Source organism: Triticum aestivum, chromosome 1D (assembly GCF_018294505.1).
Source record: "Triticum aestivum cultivar Chinese Spring chromosome 1D, IWGSC CS RefSeq v2.1, whole genome shotgun sequence".
NCBI lineage: Eukaryota > Viridiplantae > Streptophyta > Magnoliopsida > Poales > Poaceae > Triticum > Triticum aestivum.
This window is the reverse complement of record NC_057796.1, coordinates 3,221,512-3,228,712: the sequence shown is the minus strand read 5'-3', so window position 1 is coordinate 3,228,712 and position 7,201 is coordinate 3,221,512. Positions and strand designations below refer to the sequence as shown.

Sequence of the window (7,201 nt, the reverse complement as noted above, 5' to 3'; positions counted from 1 at the left end):
GCGGCGGCGGCGGTACGAAGTGGCGGCGGCGGCGGCGATGGGATCGCCACGGCGGCGGCGGCGGCAAGGGTTAGGGTTAGGATCGTAGGTATGATACCATGTTGGAAACGAATATTTTGGCAATGCTACTCGATGTATTGATCGGTGCATAGTGCACGTATATATGGAGTACAAGGTGGGCCATAACCTCAATTATACAATGACTAGGAGGTGGGCCGGGCTATACAATATACATGCACGAACCATATATTCAACAAGGGCGACCCAGCTTCCCCGCTGCTATTCAACTTTGTGGCCGATGCCCTGGCTGCAATGCTGGATAGCGCTCGGATGGCTGGTCATCTAAGGGGGGTGGCCAACCAACTGGTGCCGGGCGGGGTTTCTCGTATACAGTACGCAGACGACACGTTGCTGCTGTTTGAGCCGGACAGGCATAACATAGCTATTGTCAAAGCTATCCTGTTAAGCTTCGAGCTTATGTCAGGCCTTAAAATCAACTTTCACAAAATGTGAAGTAATCTCCATGGGGATGGGGACGGCTGAGGGTCAGGAAGTGGCAGATTTGCTCAACTGCAAATTGGGCTCTCTCCCATTTCAGTACCTCGGGCTACCTATAGGGGATCGGTCTCCAACCATTCAGGACTGGGCCCCCCAATGCAATACGGTAGCGGGTCAGGTTGGGCCGTGGCGGGGTAGATTCATGTCGTCAGGAGCACGGCTAATCTTAACCAACTCCAGTCTATCCTCGCTACCCATGTTTACCATGGGTCTGTTTTTGTTAGCCGAAGGCGTGCACTCCAAGCTCGATATGCCTCGGTCCCGCTTCTTTTGGGAAGGAGCCAGCCCTAAACGGAAGTACCACCTTGTCAAATGGACAGTTGTGTGTCGTCCCAAGTCCCAGGGGGGATTGGGAGTGATGAACTCCAGGCTGATGAACGTGGCGCTTATGTGCAAATGGATCTGGAAGTTGTCCCAAGGCGAATCAGGGCTCTTTGCAGACCTCCTCAAAGCCAAATACTTCCTGACGGGCAATTTCTTCGCGGCCATAGGGAGGGGATCTCCCTTCTGGAACTCCATTCAGAAGCTTAAACCAATCTTCGCCATGGGAGCGAAGTTTTTGGTCAAGGACGGATGCTCAACTCGTTTCTGGTTGGACTGATGGATCGGTGACCAACCTCTTTGGTCCAGGTTCATAGACCTGTTTAACATAGCGATGGAGCCACGCATCTTTGTGACTCAAGCTATGGCTGCTTCCCCGCCGGTGTTGCTGTTCCGCCGCGAACTCACCGCCCCGGAGACGACAAGTTTGGGAAACTTGTTGACCCTTGTTGAGGGGGTGGTGTTATCCCCTGGCCCGGACATTGTTTCGTGGCACCTCAACGCCTCTGGCAAGTTCACTGTAAACTCCCTTTACCGCGCTCTCGCTAGGGGCCCCCACCAGCAGGTGGCTTCAGGGCTATGGAAAGCTAGGATGCCCCTTAGGCTTAAAGTTTTCCTCTGGCAGTTGTGTCATGACAAACTTCCCACGTCCGTCAACATAGCCAAACGCAACGGTCCGGCCAGTGGGCCGTGTGCGGTCTGTGGGGAGCCAGAAAGCGCTAACCATGTCTTCTTCGAGTGCCACCTCGCCCGGTTCGCGTGGAGTGCGGTCCGCGAGGCCGCTGGCCGGGATTGGGATCCCAGCTCTAGTTCGGAGATGTGTGCTCTAGTGTCGTCGGTCAGTGGCACCGCTCGGCGTGTCATGTGGTGTTGCGTAGGGGCGTTACTCTGGGCACTTTGGCACATTAGAAACAACATATCGAGGGTGTCTTCCCCTCTCATCCTGCTGACGTAATCTTCAAATGTGTCATTTTCTTGCAGCAGTGGGCGCATTTGGGAAGGCGCCAAGACATTGATCTTCTGCAGCTCGCTCTTGCCCGTCTTCGCCAGGTCTACGCTTTGGCAAGAGCTCCTGCACCGCCCCCCTAGGGAAGTGTGGCTCCTTTTGGCATCATCTTCGCGAGCCTGCGTGCTCTGGTCCAGCCGGCTTAGGCTTGTAATCCAAAACTTTCCCTCACCTTGCTCGCGTGTCAATCGTTGAAGAACTACACAAGGCCCGAAATCCAAACTGTCGTCCGCTATGGCTATCCGGTGATGTCAGTCCGCCTACGTCGACATCCAAACCTGCTATGTCTAATCGGTTTTGGAAGACCCAGAGATCTCGCACGCCCAAAAGAAATATTGGTTTGGTCGCACCCACGATAGAATCATCATAATCTAACGGCATCTCCTACAATTATGTGGCACGTCTGACAACTCCCATTGACCCGTCCCTGAGCCACGGCTCAGATGGAAAAGCTGCTGGACACACTCACATGCACTATGGAACAGGCGTCCCGAGCTACAGAAATGGCCCACTGTACTGCACTGTACCATCCAGTATATTGCACATATCTAATTTTCCAACGCACAAGTTCTGACATGCCAGTGGGATTTTCTAACATCCCAATGCACCATTCAACGCCCAAGATTTCAGGTCAGCTGGACCTGGGCACCGAAACGCCCTTTCGGTTTAGATCACTAGTTGATAATTCTCATCAGACAAACTAACTTGTTAACTCTCAGCTGGGAATCACAGGGTTAGGTTCTGCAGCTGCGTATCAAGCCAAAGGGATAGCAGCCCACTGCCGTGCTAAATGTTCAGTCGTGGTTGTAAACAGCTAAAGGTCAATGGCTCAAGCCCAGATTGGTTTGGCAGGAAATCAGACCCTATGGTGACTGATATCTACCCACTGCAATGCTGAGTGTTCCGCCCCAGTTTAAATTAGCCAGGTATGTACGCCGTTGCTGGCTAGCTGGTGGCTGCCACTTCCCCTTCCTGCATCAATCAGGACAAGATTGATTCCACACGTTTCAAAAGGATCAAATATATTTCCAGACATTTGAGTGGCGACAAACTAATTGATAAGATGATCAATTTTGATTTTTTCAAAGCAACGTTAATCTAGTATGGTCATGGTTACCTAACATCTTAACATGTGCAGAGCTAGCCAATGCAGAGCTGTAATCGTACTACTTAGTCTAGGCATGCTTGTGTTTGCGAATGACCACTGGTTACTCATCCAACAACCGGACCAAGATCTCTAACCAGTGGATGCTGTTGAAGGAGATAAGGATATTTTGCTTCACTTGACTTGGCCGCACACAGATGTAGCTCGATTCGTTTCAGGCATGACTAGTGTGTGAATGGGTTGTTGTCGCCGCTCTTACTCGCTCACAGCAACGGTCGTTAGTAGATGGATGTACTGGGCCTGATATCTTACTTGACTTGTCTTCATTTCCGTGGATGCGCAGAGACAGCTGCGATGCCACTGAAGCGTGACAGGGCGGGCTCTCTCTTGCGCGCTCGGCAAGTCAGTGGTTGGTTGGTCACTGTAGTATATGGGCAGCTACTCGACCTAGCTAGGTGGTGGTGGAGCAATGAACCCTAAACCCTAAACCTTTGCCCGCCTTACCGCCTCCGGCTGCTCTCAGCGAGGAGCTCGGAGGAGACCTTGTTGTCTAGACCATCTGCCATGGAAGTGATCTAGAAGGGAGTTTAGAAGAGAATGCAAAATATGTGTGGGAACGAGCGAGCTCCCAAAAAATGCTCGCTCCTCTCACGTGTGTGGCCGTCAGCGCACAACAACCTACGCGGCGGCGGCGGCGAGGGCTGGGGATTTATCGCGTGGGGAACAGCCGGAGAGGCCAATCGTCTATTTTTTTTCAAAGTAATTAATTTGATAAAAATATATCCTTTTTTTGGGAATAGATAAAAAATGTATCCTAACGCTGAGATGAACCAAACTCAAATTTATCACATTTCAATTTTCGAAAAACAATTTTAGAATGAACCGGTTATTGCTGCATCCACACATCGTGCGGCAACACATATCTCAGAGCATATGTGTCTTCCTCTTTGAAACATTTTACGCACCAAGTCTTTGTGCTCCTCGTCGACAGCCAAGGTGCGAAAGGTCATGACCGTGACTTCAACGACAGCTAAGATGCGGACGATGCCGCCCTTGACCAGCAGGTGGAGCGTAGGAATGCGGCGCCATTGACTTGTAGTCCGGTGGCGCATACACAGGCTCCCGCTTCACAAAGAGAGTGGCGCGGCGAATGGAATCATACCACCAAAGAGCGAGATGGCCTGCAGGGCTGGAGGCGAGAAGATACATGCATTTGTTTTCCTCCAATAGTTTAGATGACTTGAGATGGATACAAAACTGAATTCATATCACACTCATATTGGCATCCCAGGAGCGTGGAGTATATATAGGACTCCTATACATCTCTTGTCTATGATACTAGCTCTTTTAGGAAGAAAAAATAAATTGCAAGCATGGGATATGTGTTGAGCAAGTCATTAAAAATGTTTCATTTTATCATGTGACTGGACCATGGAATCATTGATCATCCCGCTTGCATGTTTGTGTTAGCATCCAATGACATGGTAAAAGAACATACTATACATGGTACTCTCATATGTACCATCACTCCAAGTGCGCCGCATCATGAAAGTCGAGTTAATTGCATACAAGTACCATAATTGGGGCATCACATGCAGATTGGTACCACGATTGCTAATTTTTGCGTGTCAGTATCAACATTGCTCTAGATTTTTGCAAATAGGTCTAAACTGCGTATAAACACGTATTGACGGTGTATCTGACTAGCGGGGCCCGCCCGTCAGGTGCCGACGTGGCATGTTTTTTGCAGAAAACCCCCGCCCTCGCCCTCGCCCTCTCGCTCCGCGCCCGCCTCGCCGCCCTCGCCCTCGCCCTCTCCCCGTGGCGGCCTCCTACCTCAGCCGGCGCTTGTCCGACCTGTCCAGCCACCCCTGCTTCGCCCGGAACGCGCTCTGCCGCGAGCTGCTGCACTCCGTGGCCGCCACGCTCGCCGACGCGGCCGAGCTCGCCGCGCGGTGCCGCGGCCCGCCCAGGGACGGGAAGCTGCAGACGCAGAGCGCCATCGACGCGCTCGGCGCCCGGCTCGACGTCAACCTCCGCGACTGCGCGCTGCTCGTCCGGACCGGCGTGCTCTCCGACTCCGACGCGTCCGCCGTCGCCGCCCCGGCGACGGCGCAGGCGGACGTGCGGGAGCTGCTCGCGCGGCTGCAGATCGGGCACGCCGAGGCCAAGACCCAGGCAGTGGACGGGCTCCTCGACGCGCTCAACCGGGACGAGAAGAGCGTGGTGTCGGTGCTCGGCCGCGCCAACTTGTCCGCGCTGGTGCAGCTGCTCACGGCGCCGGCGCCCAAGGCGCGGGAGAAGGCCGCCATGGTGATATGCCGGCTCGCGGAGTCGGGAGGTGGCGCCTGCGAGGGGCTGCTCGTGTCGGAGGGCGCGCTTCCGCCGCTCATCCGGCTGGCCGAGTCCGGCAGCAGCCTCGTCGGCCGTGAGAAGGCCGTGCTCACGCTGCAGCGCCTCTCCGCGTCCCCCGACGTCGCACGCGCCATCGCCGGCCACGGGGGACTCCGTGTCCCAGTCCGCGGCGGCCGGCGCGCTCAAGAACCTCTCCGCGGCGCCCGAGGCGCGGCAAGCGCTGGCCGACGAAGGCATTGTCCGCGTCATGGTCAACCTGCTGGACTACGGCACCGTGCTGGGCTCCAAGGAGCACGCCGCCGACTGCCTGCAGAACCTCACATCGGGCGGCGACAGCTTCCGGCGCTCCGTCGCGCACGACGGCGGGCTGCGCAGCCTGCTCCTCTACCTGGACGTGCCGTCGCCGCAGGAGTCCGCGGTGCGCGCGCTCGGGAACATGGTGGACGCCATCTCGCCCGACACCATCGTGTCCCTCGGCGTGCTCCCGCGGCTGGCGCACGCGCTCAGAGCCGGGTCACCCGGCGCGCAGCAGGCTGCAGCAACGGCCATATGCAGGATGTCCGCCAGCGGCAGCAGGGACATGAAGCGGCTGGTGGGCGAGCACGGCTGCATCCCGCTGCTGGTGCGGATGCTGGACGCCAAGTCGGCCGGCGCGCGCGGGGCGGCGGAGCAGGCGGTGGCGAGCCTGGCGGCGGGGCACCCGGGCAACGCGCGGGAGGTGCGGAGGGACGAGAGGAGCGTGCTGAGCCTGGTGCAGCTGCTGGAGCCGAGCCCGGCGAACACGGCGAAGAAGACGGTGAAGGCCAGCTGCGTGGACACGGGCACGAACGACAGCCCGTACGCGTACAGGAAGTCGTCGGCGCCGGTCGCCAGCCCGAGCCCCGCAGCGGCGAGCAGTATCCTCGGCGGGGTCAGCACCACTGGCGCGCTGGGGTCGTGCGCGCGCCGGCTGAGGTAGGAGGCCGCCACGGGGAGAGGGCGAGGGCGAGGGCGGCGAGGCGGGCGCGGAGCGAGAGGGCGAGGGCGAGGGCGGGGGGTTTTCTGCAAAAAAACATGCCACGTCGGCACCTGACGGGCGGGCCCCGCTAGTCAGATACACCGTCAATACGTGTTTATACGCAGTTTAGACCTATTTGCAAAAATCTAGAGCAATGTTGGTACTGACACGCAAAAATTAGCAATCGTGATACCAATCTGCATGTGATGCCCCAATTGTGGTACTTCTGTGCAATTAACTCCATGAAAGTCACCTGAAACATGAGAACTGGTTCATTTTAGCTATCTTTTCAGTTCTGTGTGAAGAATATCATATCATCCGTGTGATGGTATTCTATACCTAGTAATGAAGCAAGGTGCGTTTCTTCAATTTTTTCATCCGTTCATCTTCAAAAGTACTTTTTGTTTCTATCCGAGGTGGTACTAAACTTTTATGCATCTATCCGCTAGGAAAGAAAAAAGGTTTGTCCAGAATTCCGTAATTGGGCCGCGCACGCTCCGGCCCAATGAAGCCAACGCACTTATTATTGCCCACGTAGTTGGGAAGACCTTATTTGTTGTATTGAGCGATGAATAGTTGAAGCTGCCCACAGGACGCCTAAAACTGGGTCGGCCCGTTAACTATTATAAAAAATCATGTTTTGAAATTTTCTCATTTTTTAATTTTTTTTGTGTTTTTCAAAATTTCTTAGATATTTTTTAATAAAAACTACATTTTATAAAGTGTTCCATATATAAAACTATTCCTGTTTTACTGACATGTTCACAAAAAATATAAAATAATATTTTTGTCTAAGAAAACATTTTCTAGAATTGTTTTGAATGTTCCCCTTTTAAAAAGATAAAACAATTCAAAAATA

The 7,201-nt window shown here is 54.3% G+C and overlaps 1 pseudogene; it reads left to right on the top strand.

The window, feature by feature from the left end:
* Positions 1–1,213: 1,213 nt before the first annotated feature.
* On the top strand, positions 1,214–6,303 carry LOC123183456 (uncharacterized; annotated as a pseudogene).
* The last annotated feature ends 898 nt before the right edge of the window (positions 6,304–7,201 follow it).